At 48.9% G+C, this 22829-nt stretch overlaps 1 protein-coding gene across 2 annotated transcripts in view; it reads right to left on the bottom strand.

The window, feature by feature from the left end:
* Positions 1–22829, bottom strand: part of gbe1a (glucan (1,4-alpha-), branching enzyme 1a) — a 249035-nt gene that overhangs the window by 217631 nt on the left and 8575 nt on the right. The window contains exon 1 of one of the 2 annotated variants that reach the window (XM_055936820.1): positions 4548–4680. The exons of the other annotated variant lie outside the window; for it this stretch is intronic. The gene's annotated coding sequence lies outside the window, so the exon portion shown is untranslated. Of the gene's footprint in view, positions 1–4547; positions 4681–22829 lie in introns of those variants that run through there. 2 annotated transcript variants of the gene reach the window in all.

Below are 22829 nucleotides of genomic sequence, written 5' to 3'. Positions count from 1 at the left end.
GACAGCACACAAAGAATTACACATACCTCAGCAGCCCAGATAACTTCCACTAGGCTGTGAACGATCTGCGAGACAAAGCAAGGAGGGCATTCTACACCATCCACAGGAACATAAAAATTAGACATCCAAATCTGGCTAAAAATACTCCAATCAATTATAGGACCCATTACCCTCTATGGTCATGAGGTCTGGGGGAATTCAGCAAAAATATCCTCAAATTACAACGCAAAAATAATAATACACGCAGAGCAGAATTAGGACTATACCCACTAATTATCAAAATCAAGAACGTAGCTGTTAAATTCCACAATCACCGAAAGGAAAGTGATGCCCAAACCTTCCATCACACCTAACCAGCAAGGAGATGAGCCTGGAGATGAGTCCCCTCTGCCAGCTGGTTCTGGGGCTTTGTTCACAAATACAAAAACAGACCCCACAGAGCCCCAGGACAACAACACAACTAGACCCCACAGAGCCCCAGGACAACAACACAACTAGACCCCACAGAGCCCCAGGACAACAACACAACTAGACCCCACAGAGCCCCAGGACAACAACACAACTAGACCCCACAGAGCCCCAGGACAACAACACAACTAGACCCCACAGAGCCCCAGGACAACAACACAAACAGACCCCACAGAGCCCCAGGACAACAACACAACTAGACCCAACCACATTATGAAAAAACTTTCAAAAAATAACTACATTGGAAAGCATTAGCCTAAAACCCTGAGCAAACTGGAATGCTATTTAACAGGAGAGTACACAGTGTGACTACTGTGACTGACATAAAAACAAAGAAAAGCCTTGACTATATACAGACTTGCTATTGAAAGAGGTCGCCTAGCTCTCAAAACAACTGGAAATGTGGCAACTGCAAATGATGTTGAACCCCAAGATGCACCTTCTAACCGCCTGTCAAATGTACGATCATATAACACACACACACACGTCCCTCAGATTACACACACACACACGTCCCTCAGATTACACCCACACGTCCCTCAGATTACACACACACACACGTCCCTCAGATTACACCCACACGTCCCTCAGATTACACCCACACGTCCCTCAGATTACACCCACACGTCCCTCAGATTACACACACACACGTCCCTCAGATTACACACACCCACACGTCCCTCAGATTACACCCACACGTCCCTCAGATTACACCCACACGTCCCTCAGATTACACACACACACACACACGTCCCTCAGATTACACACACACACACCCACACGTCCCTCAGATTACACCCACACGTCCCTCAGATTACACACACACACACACACGTCCCTCAGATTACACACACACACACGTCCCTCAGATTACACACACACACACACACACGTCCCTCAGATTACACACACACACACACGTCCCTCAGATTACACCCACACACACACGTCCCTCAGATTACACACACACACACGTCCCTCAGATTACACACACCCACAGAGAATTCAAACACAAAACAAGTTGACAAGCTTTTAGGAGACATACCAGGGTGCAATCCCAGCAGCAACATGTGTGACCTGCTACCACAAGAAAATGGTCAACCAGCGCGTCCGAAATACCAATGTAAATAACCTAGATTTATCTGCCCAATTATCCTCTCCCACGTCACGTCCTCTCCCCTCCCCTCCGCGGTCTTCCCTCTCCCCTCCGCGGTCTCCCCTCTCCCTCTCCCCTCCGCGGTCTTCCCTCTCTTCTCCGCGGTCTTCCCTCTCTCCTCCGCGGTCTTCCCTCTCTCCTCCGCGGTCTTCCCTCTCCCCTCCCCGGTCTCCCCTCTCCGGTCTCCCCTCTCCGGTCTCCCCTCTCCCCTCCGCGGTCTTCCCTCTCCCCTCCGCGGTCTTCCCTCTCCCCTCCGCGGTCTTCCCTCTCCCCTCCCCTCCCCGGTCTTCCCTCTCCTCTCCCCTCCGCGGTCTTCCCTCTCCTCTCCCCTCCGCGGTCTTCCCTCTCCTCTCCCCTCCCCGGTCTTCCCTCTCCTCTCCCCTCCCCGGTCTTCCCTCTCCTCTCCCCTCCCCGGTCTTCCCTCTCCTCTCCCCTCCGCGGTCTTCCCTCTCCTCTCCCCTCCGCGGTCTTCCCTCTCCTCTCCCCTCCGCGGTCTTCCCTCTCCTCTCCCCTCCGCGGTCTTCCCTCTCCTCTCCCCTCCGCGGTCTCCCCTCTCCCCTCCCCCCTCCCCTCCGCGGTCTCCCCTCTCCCCTCCCCGGTCTCCCCTCTCCCCTCCGCGGTCTCCCCTCTCCCCTCCGCGGTCTCCCCTCTCCCCCCCCGCGGTCTCCCCTCTCCCCCCCGCGGTCTTCCCTCTCCCCCCCGCGGTCTTCCCTCTCCCCCCCCGCGGTCTTCCCTCTCCCCCCCGCGGTCTTCCCTCTCCCCTCCCCCTCCCCTTCCGCGGTCTTCCCTCTCCCCTCCCGCGGTCTTCCCTCTCCCCTCCCCTTCCGCGGTCTTCCCTCTCCCCTCCCCTTCCGCGGTCTCCCCTCTCCCCTCCCCTCCGCGGTCTCCCCTCTCCCCTCCCCTCCGCGGTCTCCCCTCTCCCCTCCCCTCCGCGGTCTTCCCTCTCCCCTCCCCGGTCTCCCCTCTCCCCCGCGGTCTTCCCTCTCCCCTCCGCGGTCTCCCCTCTCCCCTCCGCGGTCTGCCCTCTCCCCCGCGGTCTTCCCCCTCCCCTCCGCGGTCTTCCCTCCGCGGTCTTCCCTCCGCGGTCTTCCCTCCGCGGTCTTCCCTCTCCCCTCCGCGGTCTTCCCTCTCCCCTCCGCGGTCTTCCCTCTCCCCTCCGCGGTCTTCCCTCTCCCCTTGGCGTTTCATTAGAATTTTCACTGTGTTTTAAAGACAAGGCCTACAGTCGTTGATGTGAGGATTAAAGTGATTCTCCACAGAAGGCACAGCTACTAGATAATTGGACCTAGAAAACACAGTGGTTGACATTTAGCTACCATTAGACACACTGTGGCTGACATTTAGCTACATTACCATTAGACACACAGTGGCTGACATTTAGCTACCATTAGACACACTGTGGCTGACATTTAGCTACATTACCATTAGACACACTGTGGCTGACATTTAGCTACCATTAGACACACTGTGGCTGACATTTAGCTACATTACCATTAGACACACTGTGGCTGACATTTAGCTACATTACCATTAGACGCACTGTGGCTGACAGTTAGCTACATTACCATTAGACACACTGTGGCTGACATTTAGTTACCATTAGACACACAGTGGCTGACATTTAGCTACATTACCATTAGACACACTGTGGCTGACATTTAGCTACATTACCATTAGACGCACTGTGGCTGACATTTAGCTACTTTACCATTAGACACACAGTGGTTGACATTTAGCTACCATTAGACACACTGTGGCTGACATTTAGCTACATTACCATTAGACACACAGTGGTTAACATTTAGCTACATTACCATTAGACACACAGTGGTTGACATTTAGCTACATTACCATTAGACACAGTGGCTGACATTTAGCTACATTACCATTAGACACACTGTGGCTGACATTTAGCTACATTACCATTAGACACACAGTGGTTAACATTTAGCTACATTACCATTAGACACACAGTGGTTGACATTTAGCTACATTACCATTAGACACAGTGGCTGACATTTAGCTACATTACCATTAGACACACTGTGGCTGACATTTAGCTACCATTAGACACACAGTGGCTGACATTTAGCTACATTACCATTAGACACACTATGGCTGACATTTAGCTACATTACCATTAGACACACTATGGCTGACATTTAGCGACATTACCATTAGACACACTATGGCTGACATTTAGTTACCATTAGACACACAGGGGCTGACATTTAACTACCATTAGACACACTGTGGCTGACATTTAGCTACATTACCATTAGACACACAGTGGCTGACATTTAGCTACATTACCATTAGACACACAGTAGCTGACATTTAGTTACCATTAGACACACAGGGGCTGACATTTAACTACATTACCATTAGACACACAGGGGCTGACATTTAGCTACCATTACCATTAGACACACAGTGGCTCACATTTAGCTACATTACCATTAGACACACTATGGCTGACATTTAGCTACATTACCATTAGACACACTATGGCTGACATTTAGCTACATTACCATTAGACACACTATGGCTGACATTTAGCTACATTACCATTAGACACACAGTGGCTGACATTTAGCTACATTACCATTAGACACACAGTGGCTGACATTTAGCTACATTACCATTAGACGCACAGTGGCTGACATTTAGCTACATTACCATTAGACACACTATGGCTGACATTTAGTTACCATTAGACACACAGTGGCTGACATTTAGCTACATTACCATTAGACACACAGGGGCTGACATTTAGCTACCATTAGACACACAGTGGCTGACATTTAGTTACATTACCATTAGACACACAGTGGCTGACATTTAGCTACCATTAGACACACAGTGGCTGACATTTAGCTACATTACCATTAGACACAAAGTGGCTGACATTTAGCTACATTACCATTAGACACAGTGTGGCCCTTATCTTCCGAAGCGTGAAACTTGTTCACTTCCCTTGGTGGATTTGAAAGGAAATGATAATCTGATATATGGACACTCCCTCTCTAGGCCATGCCGATACCGATCCAATGTTCCCTCATGTGTGGGGAGTAGCGAACGAGAGTACACTTCAGGAGGAAGGAGAGATTATTGGGACGTCCCGACTATTTGACATTTAGCTACATTACCATTTCAACAAAAAAAAACACACCGATTGAGTCAACACACAGCATTGCCAAGACCACGGAACATTGCCCCTAGCATGACAGACAGAGGCAGACCACACACACACACACACTCTCTACTGTTATCCAGTGTGTGTTTGTGTCTGATTCAACTAATAACAACTGAAGAGATGAAGAATAAAACATTCAACTGTTGTTAATTACCTCTGTGTATTCCATGTTCTCTCTGTGTGTGTGTGTGTGTCAACCCATCAGTGTTTCTGTTTTAATGAGCTCAGTATAGACCTCCAGAGACAACCTATCACATCCTCCCTGTCACCATCACTCTACAGAGGTCACACAGAGGTCACACAAACACATGCAGGCACACACCAACATCTCTCAAAGGAGACACAGCTAACTCACATACACAACCTTTCGACCGGGCCTGTATTGATCTCTCTCACACACACACACACACACACACACACACAGAGAGGACTGTCTGACAAGACATCCTAGCCCGGGGCCACGTCTGACCCGGGTAAAGACCCGGCCCGGGGCCACGTCTGACCCGGGTAAAGACCCGGCCCGGGGCCACGTCTGACCCGGGTAAAGACCCGGCCCGGGGCCACGTCTGACCCGGGTAAAGACCCGGCCCGGGGCCACGTCTGACCCGGGTAAAGACCCGGCCCGGGGCCACGTCTGACCCGGGTAAAGACCCGGCCCGGGGCCACGTCTGACCCGGGTAAAGACCCGGCCCGGGGCCACGTCTGACCCGGGTAAAGACCCGGCCCGGGGCCACGTCTGACCCGGGTAAAGACCCGGCCCGGGGCCACGTCTGACCCGGGTAAAGACCGGCCCGGGGCCACGTTTGGCAGATAGTCCAGGGCTTCAGCCCAATAGTGTGTAACACTACAGTGACTTCAGCTAGCTTATACATTTTCATATAGAATAATGTTTGTAACTGTTATCTATATGTGGAGGTGCATGTTGAGAAGGAAAGTTATTCCAGAAACTTCCTGATAACATCTATCTGTTTATATGTGCTACTATTTAGGGCAGGAGGTTGTGTGTGTGTGTGTGTGTGTGTGTGTGGTAACACCTCAGAAGTCACTGCCAAATCCGCAAGCTGGATCACCGTGACTCAGTGCTTTTGACCGACCAACAGAGCCCCCCCCCCCCCCCCCCCCCCCACATCTCTCCACGTGACACTCATTCAGGATTTTTCATCACACATTCTGGAGTATCTCCTATCATTGGCACCTGCTCACAACCTTCAAAATCGGCTCATCGTGACCAAGTGATTTACATAGGACAGGACACACGACTTGGAAAGCCCCACTACTCACATTTAGACAGACAGACACAGAGACAGACAGACACAGAGACAGACACAGAGACAGACACAGAGACAGACACAGAGACAGACACAGAGACAGACACAGAGACAGACAGACAGAGACAGACAGAGACAGACAGAGACAGACACAGAGACAGACACAGAGACAGACACAGAGACAGACAGACACAGAGACAGACAGACACAGAGACAGACAGACACAGAGACAGACAGACACAGAGACAGACAGACACAGAGACAGACAGACACAGAGACAGACAGACACAGAGACAGACAGACACAGAGACAGACAGACACAGAGACAGACAGACACAGAGACAGACAGACACAGAGACAGACAGACAGACACAGAGACAGACAGACAGACACAGAGACAGACAGACAGACACAGAGACAGACAGACAGACACAGAGACAGACAGACAGACACAGAGACAGACAGACAGACACAGAGACAGACAGACAGACACAGAGACAGACAGACAGACACAGAGACAGACAGACAGACACAGAGACAGACAGACACAGAGACAGACAGACACAGAGACAGACAGACACAGAGACAGACAGACACAGAGACACACAGACAGACACAGACACAGACTCGGGAGCATCTCCTATCACTGGCTTATACCACAGGATTGTTGAATACTCGTTTCTGATTGGGACAAATAGTGAGCTCCAAAAGTATTGGTACAGTGACCCATTTGTTGTAGTTTTGTCTCTGTACTGCAGCACTTTGGATGTGAAATGATACAATGACTGTGGAGGTTAAAGTGCAGACTGACAGCTTTAATCTGAGGGTATTTTCATGCATATCAGATGAACCGTTGAGAAATTAAAAACACTTTTTGAACGTGGTCCCCACAATTTTAGGGGACCAAAAGTATCGGGACTAATATGTGTATTAAAATTAGTAAAAAGTTAAAGTACTAGGTCCCACATTCATAGCTTGTGACTAAAAACTTGTACAATGCATTTGCTATTTGTTTTGTGTTTCAGATTATTTTGTGCCCAATAGAAATTAATGGTAAATAACATAGTCATTTTGAAGTCACTTTTTATTGTAAATAATAATAGAATACGATTCTAAATAACTTCCATATTAATACCGACGCTACCATGATTACGAATAATCTTTAATGAATTGCGAATAATTATGAGTGAGAAAGTTAAGAGGTATAAATATCAAAAATGTGCTGTAATTCTTACCACAACTACTATTTTACAACCGTTACTACTTTAAGACTAGAAACACAACATATTTACTTCAGGAAGTTATATGTTGTAGTTATATTTAAGCTTTGCACTCTCAAAACGACATAGTGACTAGTGTATCCTGGATGTTTAAACTACATAGTGACTAGTGTATCCTGGATGTTTAAACTACATAGTGTCTAGTGTATCCTGGATGTTTAAACTACATAGTGACTAGTGTATCCTGGATGTTTAAACTACATAGTGACTAGTGTATCCTGGATGTTTAAACTACATAGTGACTGAAAGCCTGGCGTATCCTGGATGTTTAAACTACATGGTGTCTAGTTTATCCTGGATGTTTAAACTACATAGTGACTAGTGTATCCTGGATGTTTAAACTGCATAGTGACTAGTGTATCCTGGATGTTTAAACTACATAGTGACTAATGTATCCTGATGTTTAAACTACATAGTGACTAGTGTATCCTGGATGTTTAAACTACATAGTGACTAGTGTATCCTGGATGTTTAAACTACATAGTGTCTAGTGTATCCTGGATGTTTAAACTACATAGTGACTAGTGTATCCTGATGTTTAAACTACATAGTGACTGGTGTATCCTGGATGTTTAAACTGCATAGTGACTGAAAGCCTGGTGTATCCTGGATGTTTAAACTACATATTGACTAGTGTATCCTGGATGTTTAAACTACATAGTGACTAGTGTATCCTGGATGTTTAAACTACATAGTGACTAGTGTATCCTGGATGTTTAAACTACATAGTGACTGAAAGCCTGGTGTATCCTGGATGTTTAAACTACATAGTGACTAGTGTATCCTGGATGTTTAAACTACATAGTGACTAGTGTATCCTGGATGTTTAAACTACATAGTGACTAGTGTATCCTGGATGTTTAAACTACATAGTGACTAGTGTATCCTGGATGTTTAAACTACATAGTGACTAGTGTATCCTGGATGTTTAAACTACATAGTGACTAGTGTATCCTGGATGTTTAAACTACATAGTGACTAGTGTATCCTGGATGTTTAAACTACATAGTGACTAATGTATCCTGGATGTTTAAACTACATAGTGACTAATGTATCCTGGATGTTTAAACTGCATAGTGACTAATGTATCCTGGATGTTTAAACTGCATAGTGACTAATGTATCCTGGATGTTTAAACTACATAGTGACTAATGTATCCTGGATGTTTAAACTGCATAGTGACTAGTGTATCCTGGATGTTTAAACTACATAGTGACTAATGTATCCTGATGTTTAAACTACATGGTGTCTAGTTTATCCTGGATGTTTGAACTACATAGTGACTAGTGTATCCTGGATGTTTAAACTACATAGTGACTAGTGTATCCTGGATGTTTAAACTGCATAGTGACTAATGTATCCTGGATGTTTAAACTACATAGTGACTAATGTATCCTGGTGTTTAAACTACATAGTGACTAATGTATCCTGGTGTTTAAACTACATAGTGTCTAGTGTATCCTGGATGTTTAAACTACATAGTGACTAATGTATCCTGGATGTTTAAACTACATAGTGACTAGTGTATCCTGGATGTTTAAACTACATAGTGTCTAGTGTATCCTGGATGTTTAAACTGCATAGTGACTGAAAGCCTGGTGTATCCTGGATGTTTAAACTACATAGTGACTAGTGTATCCTGGATGTTTAAACTACATAGTGTCTAGTGTATCCTGGATGTTTAAACTACATAGTGTCTAGTGTATCCTGGATGTTTAAACTACATAGTGACTAGTGTATCCTGGATGTTTAAACTGCATAGTGACTAATGTATCCTGGATGTTTAAACTACATAGTGACTAATGTATCCTGATGTTTAAACTACATAGTGTCTAGTGTATCCTGGATGTTTAAACTACATAGTGACTGAAAGCCTGGATGTTTAAACTACATAGTGACTAATGTATCCTGATGTTTAAACTACATAGTGACTAATGTATCCTGATGTTTAAACTACATAGTGACTGAAAGCCTGGCGCATCCTGGATGTTTAAACTGCATACTTTAAACCTTGATTATTCCTCTGAGAGGAGAGAGGCAGGACAGACAGGCTCTCGCCTCTCCTCTGTTCTGCTTTGTTCTTAATTAATCTATTGAGACTCAAGTTGACACTCGTGAAGAACGGGGGGGGGGGGGGGGTTGTGTGTGTGTGTGTGTCGACACAAACTTGTGCTTGTATTCCAAACATCCATCCCTCTCCTCCACCTTGCAATATCCTAGTCCTCCAAGGTGACGCCAAACTTCAAGGTTGATTATACATAGTACATCGGTCCTCCACCGGCGTGTCTGGTACATCGGTCCCCCACCGGCGTGTCTGGTACATCGGTCCCCCACCGGCGTGTCTGGTACACCGGTCCCCCACCGGCGTGTCTGGTACACCGGTCCCCCACCGGCGTGTCTGGTACACCGGTCCCCCACCGGCGTGTCTGGTACACCGGTCCCCCACCGGCGTGTCTGGTACACCGGTCCCCCACCGGCGTGTCTGGTACACCGGTCCCCCACCGGCGTGTCTGGTACATCGGTCCTCCACCGGCGTGTCTGGTACATCGGTCCTCCACATCGGTCCTCCACCGGCGTGTCTGGTACATCGGTCCTCCACCGGCGTGTCTGGTACACCGGTCCTCCACCGGCGTGTCTGGTACACCGGTCCCCCACCGGCGTGTCTGGTACACCGGTCCCCCACCGGCGTGTCTGGTACACCGGTCCCCCACCGGCGTGTCTGGTACACCGGTCCCCCACCGGCGTGTCTGGTACACCGGTCCCCCACCGGCGTGTCTGGTACACCGGTCCCCCACCGGCGTGTCTGGTACATCGGTCCTCCACCGGCGTGTCTGGTACATCGGTCCTCCACATCGGTCCTCCACCGGCGTGTCTGGTACATCGGTCCTCCACCGGCGTGTCTGGTACACCGGTCCTCCACCGGAGTGTCTGGTACACCGGTCCTCCACCGGCGTGTCTGGTACACCGGTCCTCCACCGGCGTGTCTGGTACACCGGTCCTCCACCGGCGTGTCTGGTACACCGGTCCTCCACCGGCGTGTCTGGTACACCGGTCCTCCACCGGCGTGTCTGGTACACCGGTCCTCCACCGGCGTGTCTGGTACACCGGTCCCCCACCGGAGTTTCTGGTACACCGGTCCCCCACCGGCGTGTCTGGTACACCGGTCCCCCACCGGCGTGTCTGGTACACCGGTCCCCCACCGGCGAGTCTGGTACACCGGTCCCCCACCGGCGAGTCTGGTACACCGGTCCCCCACCGGCGTGTCTGGTACACCGGTCCCCCACCGGCGTGTCTGGTACACCGGTCCCCCACCGGCGTGTCTGGTACATCGGTCCCCCACCGGCGTACATCGGTCCCCCACCGGCGTACATCGGTCCCCCACCGGCGTACATCGGTCCCCCACCGGCGTACATCGGTCCCCCACCGGCGTACACCGGTCCCCCACCGGCGTACACCGGTCCCCCACCGGCGTACACCGGTCCCCCACCGGCGTACACCGGTCCCCCACCGGCGTACACCGGTCCCCCACCGGCGTGTCTGGTACACCGGTCCCCCACCGGCGTGTCTGGTACACCGGTCCCCCACCGGCGTGTCTGGTACACCGGTCCCCCACCGGCGTGTCTGGTACACCGGTCCCCCACCGGCGTGTCTGGTACACCGGTCCCCCACCGGCGTGTCTGGTACACCGGTCCCCCACCGGCGTGTCTGGTACACCGGTCCCCCACCGGCGTGTCTGGTACACCGGTCCGCCACCGGCGTGTCTGGTACACCGGTCCCCCACCGGCGTGTCTGGTACACCGGTCCCCCACCGGCGTGTCTGGTACACCGGTCCCCCACCGGCGTGTCTGGTACACCGGTCCCCCACCGGCGTGTCTGGTACACCGGTCCCCCACCGGCGTGTCTGGTACACCGGTCCCCCACCGGCGTGTCTGGTACACCGGTCCCCCACCGGCGTGTCTGGTACACCGGTCCCCCACCGGCGTGTCTGGTACACCGGTCCCCCACCGGCGTGTCTGGTACACCGGTCCCCCACCGGCGTGTCTGGTACACCGGTCCCCCACCGGCGTGTCTGGTACACCGGTCCCCCACCGGCGTGTCTGGTACACCGGTCCCCCACCGGCGTGTCTGGTACACCGGTCCCCCACCGGCGTGTCTGGTACACCGGTCCCCCACCGGCGTGTCTGGTACACCGGTCCCCCACCGGCGTGTCTGGTACACCGGTCCCCCACCGGCGTGTCTGGTACACCGGTCCTCCACCGGCGTGTCTGGTACATCGGTCCCCCACCGGCGTGTCTGGTACATCGGTCCCCCACCGGCGTGTCTGGTACATCGGTCCTCCACCGGCGTGTCTGGTACATCGGTCCTCCACATCGGTCCTCCACCGGCGTGTCTGGTACATCGGTCCCCCACCGGCGTGTCTGGTACACCGGTCCCCCACCGGCGTGTCTGGTACACCGGTCCCCCACCGGCGTGTCTGGTACACCGGTCCCCCACCGGCGTGTCTGGTACACCGGTCCTCCACCGGCGAGTCTGGTACATCGGTCCTCCACCGGCGAGTCTGGTACATCGGTCCTCCACCGGCGTGTCTGGTACACCGGTCCCCCACCGGCGTGTCTGGTACACCGGTCCCCCACCGGCGTGTCTGGTACACCGGTCCCCCACCGGCGTGTCTGGTACACCGGTCCCCCACCGGCGTGTCTGGTACACCGGTCCTCCACCGGCGTGTCTGGTACATCGGTCCCCCACCGGCGTGTCTGGTACACCGGTCCCCCACCGGCGTGTCTGCTACACCGGTCCCCCACCGGCGAGTCTGGTACACCGGTCCCCCACCGGCGTGTCTGGTACATCGGTCCTCCACCGGCGTGTCTGGTACATCGGTCCTCCACATCGGTCCTCCACCGGCGTGTCTGGTACATCGGTCCTCCACCGGCGTGTCTGGTACATCGGTCCTCCACCGGCGTGTCTGGTACATCGGTCCTCCACCGGCGTGGCTGGTACATCGGTCCTCCACCGGCGTGGCTGGTACATCGGTCCTCCACCGGCGTGGCTGGTACATCGGTCCTCCACCGGCGTGGCTGGTACATCGGTCCTCCACCGGCGTGGCTGGTACATCGGTCCTCCACCGGCGTGGCTGGTACATCGGTCCTCCACCGGCGTGGCTGGTACATCGGTCCTCCACCGGCGTGGCTGGTACATCGGTCCTCCACCGGCGTGGCTGGTACATCGGTCCTCCACCGGCGTGGCTGGTACATCGGTCCTCCACCGGCGTGGCTGGTACATCGGTCCTCCACCGGCGTGTCTGGTACATCGGTCCTCCACCGGCGTGTCTGGTACATCGGTCCTCCACCGGCGTGTCTGGTACATCGGTCCTCCACCGGAGTGTCTGGTACATCGGTCCTCCACCGGCGTGTCTGGTACATCGGTCCCCCACCGGCGTGTCTGGTACATCGGTCCTCCACCGGCGTGTCTGGTACATCGGTCCTCCACCGGCGTGTCTGGTACATCGGTCCTCCACCGGCGTGTCTGGTACACCGGTCCCCCACCGGCGTGTCTGGTACACCGGTCCCCCACCGGCGTGTCTGGTACACCGGTCCCCCACCGGCGTATCTGGTACACCGGTCCCCCACCGGCGTATCTGGTACATCGGTCCTCCACCGGCGTGTCTGGTACACCGGTCCCCCACCGGCGTGTCTGGTACACCGGTCCCCCACCGGCGTGTCTGGTACACCGGTCCCCCACCGGCGTGTCTGGTACACCGGTCCCCCACCGGCGTGTCTGGTACACCGGTCCTCCACCGGCGTGTCTGGTACACCGGTCCCCCACCGGCGTGTCTGGTACACCGGTCCCCCACCGGAGTGTCTGGTAAATCGGTCCTCCACCGGCGTGTCTGGTAAATCGGTCCTCCACCGGAGTGTCTGGTAAATCGGTCCTCCACCGGCGTGTCTGGTACATCGGTCCTCCACATCGGTCCTCCACCGGCGTGTCTGGTAAATCGGTCCTCCACCGGAGTGTCTGGTACATCAGTCCTCCATCAGTGTATATAGTATTTCAGTCCTCCATCAGTGTATATAGTAATATAGTATTTCAGTCCTCCATCAGTGTATATAGTAATATAGTATTTCAGTCCTCCATCAGTGTATATAGTAATATAGTATATCAGTCCTCCATCAGTGTATATAGTAATATAGTATTTCAGTCCTCCATCAGTGTATATAGTAATATAGTATTTCAGTCCTCCATCAGTGTATATAGTAATATAGTATATCAGTCCTCCATCAGTGTATATAGTAATATAGTATTTCAGTCCTCCATCAGTGTATATAGTAATATAGTATTTCAGTCCTCCATCAGTGTATATAGTAATATAGTATTTCAGTCCTCCATCAGTGTATATAGTAATATAGTATATCAGTCCTCCATCAGTGTATATAGTAATATAGTATATCAGTCCTCCATCAGTGTATATAGTAATATAGTATTTCAGTCCTCCATCAGTGTATATAGTAATATAGTATTTCAGTCCTCCGTCAGTGTATATAGTAATATAGTATTTCAGTCCTCCGTCAGTGTATATAGTAATATAGTATTTCAGTCCTCCGTCAGTGTATATAGTAATATAGTATATCAGTCCTCCTTCAGTGTATATAGTAATATAGTATATCAGTCCTCCATCAGTGTATATAGTAATATAGTATTTCAGTCCTCCATCAGTGTATATAGTATTTCAGTCCTCCATCAGTGTATATAGTAATATAGTATTTCAGTCCTCCATCAGTGTATATAGTAATATAGTATTTCAGTCCTCCATCGGTGTATATAGTATATCAGTCCTCCATCAGTGTATATAGTAATATAGTATTTCAGTCCTCCGTCAGTGTATATAGTAATATAGTATTTCAGTCCTCCGTCAGTGTATATAGTAATATAGTATTTCAGTCCTCCATCAGTGTATATAGTAATATAGTATATCAGTCCTCCATCAGTGTATATAGTATTTCAGTCCTCCATCAGTGTATATAGTAATATAGTATTTCAGTCCTCCATCAGTGTATATAGTAATATAGTATATCAGTCCTCCATCAGTGTATATAGTAATATAGTATTTCAGTCCTCCATCAGTGTATATAGTATTTCAGTCCTCCATCAGTGTATATAGTAATATAGTATTTCAGTCCTTCATCAGTGTATATAGTAATATAGTATTTCAGTCCTCCATCAGTGTATATAGTAATATAGTATATCAGTCCTCCATCAGTGTATATAGTAATATAGTATATCAGTCCTCCATCAGTGTATATAGTAATATAGTATTTCAGTCCTCCACCAGTGTATATAGTAATATAGTATTTCAGTCCTCCATCAGTGTATATAGTAATATAGTATTTCAGTCCTCCATCAGTGTATATAGTAATATAGTATTTCAGTCCTCCATCAGTGTATATAGTAATATAGTATTTCAGTCCTCCATCAGTGTATATAGTAATATAGTATTTCAGTCCTCCATCAGTGTATATAGTAATATAGTATTTCAGTCCTCCATCAGTGTATATAGTAATATAGTATTTCAGTCCTCCATCAGTGTATATAGTATTTCAGTCCTCCATCAGTGTATATAGTAATATAGTATTTCAGTCCTTCATCAGTGTATATAGTAATATAGTATTTCAGTCCTCCATCAGTGTATATAGTAAATCAGTCCTCCATCAGTGTGTGTTTGAGAAGAAATATGTAAAAGTGTTTCCTATGGTATAGTAGCTACATAACTAAATATAATATTTCATAGATATATTTATACAGTCCAGTGCACAGCAACACACACACCATATTCTAGAGCAGTGGTTTCTAAAAACCATTTTCCCCTTGGTTAAGCAAGCAGCACAAACACTTGACTAATGGAAAAGCCTAGTCCCAAATGAGATGGCAGAACTTCACACAAACACACTGAAATACTATCTGCTACAGTAGAACTGGTCCTGCATCTTAATACACACAAACACACTGAAATACTATCTGCTACAGTAGAACTGGTCCTGCATCTTAATACACACAAACACACTGAAATACTATCTGCTACAGTAGAACTGGTCCTGCATCTTAATACACACAAACACACTGAAATACTATCTGCTACAGTAGAACTGGTCCTGCATCTTAATACACACAAAATCACCTGTGTGTGCGTGCGCCGAATCCTAAAAGACTGTGCTTTAAATACAGTACCAGTCAAAAGATTGGACACACCTACTCATTCAAGGGTTTTTCTTCATTTTGACTATTTTCTACATCGTAGAATAATAGTGTAGACATCAAAACTATGAAATAACACATATGGAATCATGTTGTAACCAAAGAAGTGTTAAACAAATCAAAATATATTTTAGATTTAAAGTAGCCACCTTTTGCCTTGACAGCTTTGCACACTCTTGGCATTCTCTCAACCAGCTTCATGAGGTAGTCACCTGGAATGCTTTTCCAGTCTTGAAGAACTTCCCACTTATGCTGAGCACTTGTTGTCGTGGCGTGCGCACGCACTATCGTGACACACAGTCGTGACACACCCGCACACTGTCGTGACACACCCGCACACTGTCGGGACACACCCGCACACTGTCGGGACACACCCGCACACTGTCGGGACACACCCACACACTGTCGGGACACACTGTCGGGACACACTGTCGGGACACACCCACACACTGTCGGGACACACTGTCGGGACACACTGTCGGGACACACCCGCACACTGTCGGGACACACTGTCGGGACACACTGTCGGGACACACTGTCGGGACACACTGTCGGGACACACTGTCGGGACACACTGTCGGGACACACTGTCGGGACACACCCACACACTGTCGGGACACACTGTCGGGACACACTGTCGGGACACACTGTCGGGACACACCCACACTGTCGGGACACACCCACACTGTCGGGACACACCCACACTGTTTGGACACACCCACACTGTTTGGACACACCCACACTGTTTGGACACACCCACACTGTTTGGACACACCCACACTGTTTGGACACACCCACACTGTTTGGACACACCCACACTGTTTGGACACACCCACACTGTTTGGACACACCCACACTGTTTGGACACACCCACACTGTTTGGACACACCCACACTGTTTGGACACACCCACACTGTTTGGACACACCCACACTGTTTGGACACACCCACACTGTTTGGACACACCCACACTGATACATGTTAATGGTCGTCTGCCCAGGCGGATAATCAACACGGGGCCCTGTGTGTTTAGTCATGTTCACCCATGACTGCACGGCCAGGCACGACTCCAACACCATCATTAAGCTTGGCCGATTACACAACAGTGGTAGGCCTGATCACCGATGAGACAGCCTATAGGGGAGGAGGTCAGAGACCTGGCCGTGTGGTGCCAGGACAACAACTTCTCCCTCAACGTGATCAAGACAAAGGAGATGATTGTGGACTACAGGAAAAGGAGGACCGAGCACGCCCCCATTCTCATCGACGTGGCTGTAGTGGAGCAGGTTGAGAGCTTTAAGCTCCTTGGTGTCCACATCACCAACGAACTAGCATGGTCCAAATACACCAAGACAGTCGTGAAGAGGGCACGACAAAACCTATTCCCCCTCAGGAAACTAAAAAGATTTGGCATGGGTCCTCAGATCCTCAAAAGGTTCTACAGCTGCACCATCGAGAGCATCCTGACTGGTTGCATCACTGCCTGGTACGGCAAATGCTCAGACTCCGACCGCAAGGCACTACAGAGGGTAGTGCGAACGGCCCAGTACATCACTGGGGCCAAGCTTCCTGCCATCCAGGACCTCTATACCAGGCGGTGTCAGTGGAAGGCTCTAAGAATTGTCAAACACTCCAAACACCCAAGTCATAGACTGTTCTCTCTGCTACCACACGGCAAGCGTCAGTCCCCTTCAATGCAGGTCTCCGGGGGAAAAGGAAGACAAATTAGCATCAATCCAGTCCATTCAGGGTCCCAAATGGATCCCTATATAGTGCACTACTTTAGACCAGAGCCCTATGGCACCCTATTCCCTATATAGTACACTACTTAAGCCCAGAATACTAATGGGTCCATTTAGAAGTATTAAAATCAGCCCATTATTAAAAAAAACACCCTATTAAAAATCTGTTAAACTTATTGTAATTCAGTTGAGTTATCTTTTTTAAATTCTGTTCTCTGTTCCTCTACGTTTACGCCTTATAATAATAACAATAATAGGATGTTCTAAGGCTTAAACCACATCAGGAGACCACTTTTGAAGTCTGGCAACAACAAAAAATCTTCTTTTTTAACCCTTTAATACAGATGAGCACCAGCAAGAGACTTTAATTGGTTAGTTAGCTGTGTTTCTGTAGCACACCAAGAAACTGTAGAGATTCCTGAACAAATCATCCCTGGATTGATGGATATAATTATGACATCGTCCTGCCAGGAAGACTTGATTGGTTAGAGGTGTTTTCAAAATAAATCGCCATGGATATAATTATGACCTCATCCTGCCAGGAAGTCACAGGCTACTTTGTAGTTGACATTTAACTGAGAAGGTTTTTAGGAAAGACTTTCCATCTAGCAGAAGATGGTTGTCAATAGCATCATCGCTTACGGCTATACAATTTAAAAAAATATATTTTGTATTTATTTAACTAGGCAAGTCAGTTAAGAACAAATTCTTGTTTACAATGACAGCCTAGGAACAGTGGGTTAACTGCCTTATTTAGGGGGCAGAACGACAGATTTTTACCTTGTCAGCTCGGGGGATTGGATCTAGCAACCTTTCGGTTACTGGCCCAACGCTCTAACCACTAGGCTACCTGCCGCCAAAGCAGTAGACAAACTCATACAGACAGAAAGGGGCATTTCTGTGCAGTTTCCGCTTCAGAAACTTGAAAGAAAATACACATTTTGTTCATGCCTTATGATAATTTTGGGCAAATTAAAACATATCCTACTTAGTTCAACACGTCTAGTTGGTGTCCTACTTAGTTCAACACGTCTAGTTGGTTTCCTACTTAGTTCAATACGTCTAGTTGGTGTCCTACTTAGTTCAACACGTCTAGTTGGTGTCCTACTTAGTTCAACACGTCTAGTTGGTTTCCTACTTAGTTCAATACGTCTAGTTGGTGTCCTACTTAGTTCAACACGTCTAGTTGGTTTCCTACTTAGTTCAACACGTCTAGTTGGTTTCCTACTTAGTTCAACACGTCTAGTTGGTTTCCTACTTAGTTCAACACGTCTAGTTGGTTTCCTACTTAGTTCAACACGTCTATTTGCTTTCCTACTTAGTTCAACACGTCTATTTGCTTTCCTACTTAGTTCAACACGTCAAGTTGGTGTCCTACTTAGTTCAACACGTCTAGTTGGTGTCCTACTTAGTTCAATACGTCTAGTTGGTGTCCTACTTAGTTCAATACGTCTAGTTGGTGTCCTACTTAGTTCAACACGTCTAGTTGGTGTCCTACTTAGTTCAACACGTCTAGTTGGTTTCCTACTTAGTTCAACACGTCTAGTTGGTTTCCTACTTAGTTCAACACGTCTAGTTGGTGTCCTACTTAGTTCAATACGTCTAGTTGGTGTCCTACTTAGTTCAATACGTCTAGTTGGTGTCCTACTTAGTTCAACACGTCTAGTTGGTGTCCTACTTAGTTCAATACGTCTAGTTGGTGTCCTACTTAGTTCAATACGTCTAGTTGGTGTCCTACTTAGTTCAATACGTCTAGTTGGTGTCCTACTTAGTTCAACACGTCTAGTTGGTGTCCTACTTAGTTCAATATGTCTAGTTGGTTTCCTACTTAGTTCAATACGTCTAGTTGGTTTCCTACTTAGTTCAATACGTCTAGTTGGTTTCCTACTTAGTTCAATACGTCTAGTTGGTGTCCTACTTAGTTCAATACATTTTTGAATATTGTTGAATTCCGTCTTAATGTCTGGATTCTGTGATTCCTTCTACTCCGCAGCACAAATTTTATAGGGCCCTTCCTGTGTATATATTCACACACACACACACACATACAGTTGAAGTCGTAAGTTTACATACACAGCCAAAAACATTTAAACTGAGTTTTTCATCATTCCTGACATTTAATCACAGTAAAAATTCCCTGTTTTAGGTCAGTTAGGATCACCACTTTATTTTAAGAATGTGAAATGTCAGAATAATAGTAGAGAGAATTACTTATTTCTGCTTTTATTTCTTTCATCACATTCCCAGTGGGTGAGAAGTTTACATACACTCAAATAATATTTGGAAGCATTGCCTTTAAATTGTTAAACTTGGGTCAAACGTTTCGGGTAGCCTTCCACAAGCTTCCCAAAATAAGTTAGATGAATTTTGGCCCATTCCTCCTGACAGAGCTGGTGTAACTGAGTCAGGTTTGTAGGCCTCCTTGCTTGCACACGCTTTTTCCAGTTCTGCCAACACATTTTCTATGGGATTGAGGTCAGCGCTTTGTGATGGCCACTCCAATACCTTGACTTTGTTGTCCTTAAGCCATTTTGCCACAACTTTGGAAGTCTGCTTGAGGTCATTGTCCATTTTGAAGACCCATTTGCGACCAAGCTTTAACTTCCTGACTGATGTCTTGAGATGTTGCTTCAATATATCCACATAATTTTCCTTTCTCTTGATGCCATCTATTTTGTGAAGTGCACCAGTCCCTCCTGCAGCAAAGCACCCCCACAACATGATGCTGCCACCCCCGTGCTTCACGGTTGGGATGGTGTTCTCCGGCTTGCAAGCATCCCCCCTTTTCTTCCAAACATAACGATGGTCATTACGGCCAAACAGTTCTATTTTTGTTTCATCAGACCAGAGGACATTTCTCCAAAAAGTGTTGTTCTCCATGGTGTTTATACTTGCCTACTATTGTTTGTACAGATAAACGTGGTATCTTCAGGCGTTTGGAAATTGCTCCCAAGGATGAACCAGACTTGTGGAAGTCTACAAATTTTTTTCTAAGGTCTTGGCTGATTTCTTTTGATTTTTCCATGATGTCAAGCAAAGAGACACTTAGTTTGAAGGTAGGCCTTGAAATACATCCACAGGTACACCTCCAAACTGACACAAATTATGTCAATTAGCCTATCAGAAGCTTCTAAAGCCATGACATCATTTTCTGGAATATTCCCACCTGTTTAAAGGCACAGTCAACTTAGTGTATGTAAACTTCTGACCCACTGGAATTGTGATACAGTGAATTATAAGTGAAATAATCTGTAAACAATTGTTGGAGAAATGACTGGTGTCATGCACAAATTAGATGTCCTAAACAACTTGCCAAAACTATAGTTTGTTAACAAGACATTTGTGGAGTGGTTGAAAAACGAGTTAATGACTCCATCCTAATTGTGTAAACTTCCGACTTCAACTGTATATATTTGTAGGTGTGAGTGTGTGTGTGTGTGTGTGCGCGCGTGTATTCGTAGGTGTGTGTGTGTGTGTGTATTCGTAGGTGTGTGTGTGTGTGTGTGTGTGTGTGTGTGTATTCGTAGGTGTGTGTGTGTGTGTATTCGTAGGTGTGTGTGTGTGTGTGTGTATTCGTTGGTGTGTGTGTGTGTGTGTGTGTGTATTCGTAGGTGTGTGTGTGTATTCGTAGGTGTGTGTGTGTATTCGTAGGTGTGTGTGTGTGTGTGTATTCGTAGGTGTGTGTGTGTGTGTGTGTGTGTATTCGTATGTGTGTGTGTGTGTGTGTGTGTGTATTCGTAGGTGTGTGTGTGTGTGTGTGTGTATTCGTAGGTGTGTGTGTGTGTGTGTATTCGTAGGTGTGTGTGTGTGTGTATTCGTAGGTGTGTGTGTGTGTGTGTATTCGTAGGTGTGTGTGTGTGTGTATTCGTAGGTGTGTGTGTGTGTGTGTATTCGTAGGTGTGTGTGTGTGTGTGTGTGTGTATTCGTAGGTGTGTGTGTGTGTGTGTGTGTGTGTGTGTATATTCGTAGGTGTGTGTGTGTAGCCCATTAAAAGTGTATTTGTACAGCAGCAGTCCCCTGAGACAGAAGAACCTGTTTCCAACAACCTTACAAGAATACTAACTAAGGAACGGAAGTAAGGAATGGTGGGGTGGTCAATTAAAGGTCTGGGCTCAGATGGATTCTAAAAACCCTCCTATCCTCTCCCTGTATCCCCTCCCCCATGTCCCTTCACCACTCTGCCTTGTCCCTCCCCCATGTCCCTTCACCACCCTGCCTTGTCCCTCCCCCATGTCCCTTCACCACTCTGCCTTGTCCCTCCCCCATGTCCCTTCACCACTCTGCCTTGTCCCTCCCCCATGTCCCTTCACCACCCTGCCTTGTCCCTCCCCCACCCTGCCTTGTCCCTCCCCCATGTCCCTTCACCACCCTGCCTTGTCCCTCCCCCACCCTGCCTTGTCCCTCCCCCATGTCCCTTCACCACTCTGCCTTGTCCCTCCCCCATGTCCCTCCCCCACCCTGCCTTGTCCCTCCCCCATGTCCCTTCACCACTCTGCCTTGTCCCTCCCCCATGTCCCTTCACCACTCTGCCTTGTCCCTCCCCCATGTCCCTTCACCACTCTGCCTTGTCCCTCCCCCATGTCCCTTCACCACTCTGCCTTGTCCCTCCCCCATGTCCCTTCACCACTCTGCCTTGTCCCTCCCCCATGTCCCTTCACCACTCTGCCTTGTCCCTCCCCCATGTCCCTTCACCACTCTGCCTTGTCCCTCCCCCATGTCCCTTCACCACTCTGCCTTGTCCCTCCCCCATGTCCCTTCACCACTCTGCCATGTCCCTCCCCCATGTCCCTTCACCACTCTGCCTAGTCCCTCATATTGGACATAGCTTCCTCAAGAAACGAGAACACAAAAGCAAAATGAAACGGTGCTGAATGAGAAAACCCAGCTGCTCATTCCGTCACAGTGTGGACAGGACAGGTACAGGCTGAGGCTGAGAGGCTGAGAGGCTGGGAGGCTGGGAGGCTGAGAGGCTGGGAGGCTGGGAGGCTGAGGCTGGGAGGCTGGGAGGCTGAGAGGCTGAGAGGCTGGGAGGCTGAGAGGCTGAGAGGCTGGGAGGCTGAGAGGCTGAGAGGCTGGGAGGCTGGGAGGCTGGGAGGCTGAGAGGCTGAGAGGCTGGGAGGCTGGGAGGCTGAGAGGCTGAGAGGCTGGGAGGCTGGGAGGCTGGGAGGCTGGGAGGCTGGGAGGCTGGGAGGCTGGGAGGCTGAGTGGAGTAGAGGCTGAGGCTGGGAGGCTGAGAGGCTGGGATCTATCAAAGCTGACCTATGAAACAATGGACTGTAGAATGTATCCAAAACCACCCAATTATAAAAAAACACACAATTATAGGCCGAGAAACAGACGGGCCAAACAAGGGGAAACACACACACTTCTTTATAACGGTCAATTACTAAATAGTGCAAAAGTCCGATGGTGAAACTTCTCTATGTTGTGCGGGTTAAGTACCCACCTACCTACAGGTAACCCCCACAGCATA

Source organism: Salvelinus fontinalis, chromosome 10, assembly GCF_029448725.1.
Source record: "Salvelinus fontinalis isolate EN_2023a chromosome 10, ASM2944872v1, whole genome shotgun sequence".
Classification (NCBI taxonomy): domain Eukaryota; kingdom Metazoa; phylum Chordata; class Actinopteri; order Salmoniformes; family Salmonidae; genus Salvelinus; species Salvelinus fontinalis.
This window is presented reverse-complemented; position numbering and strand designations above follow the sequence as displayed.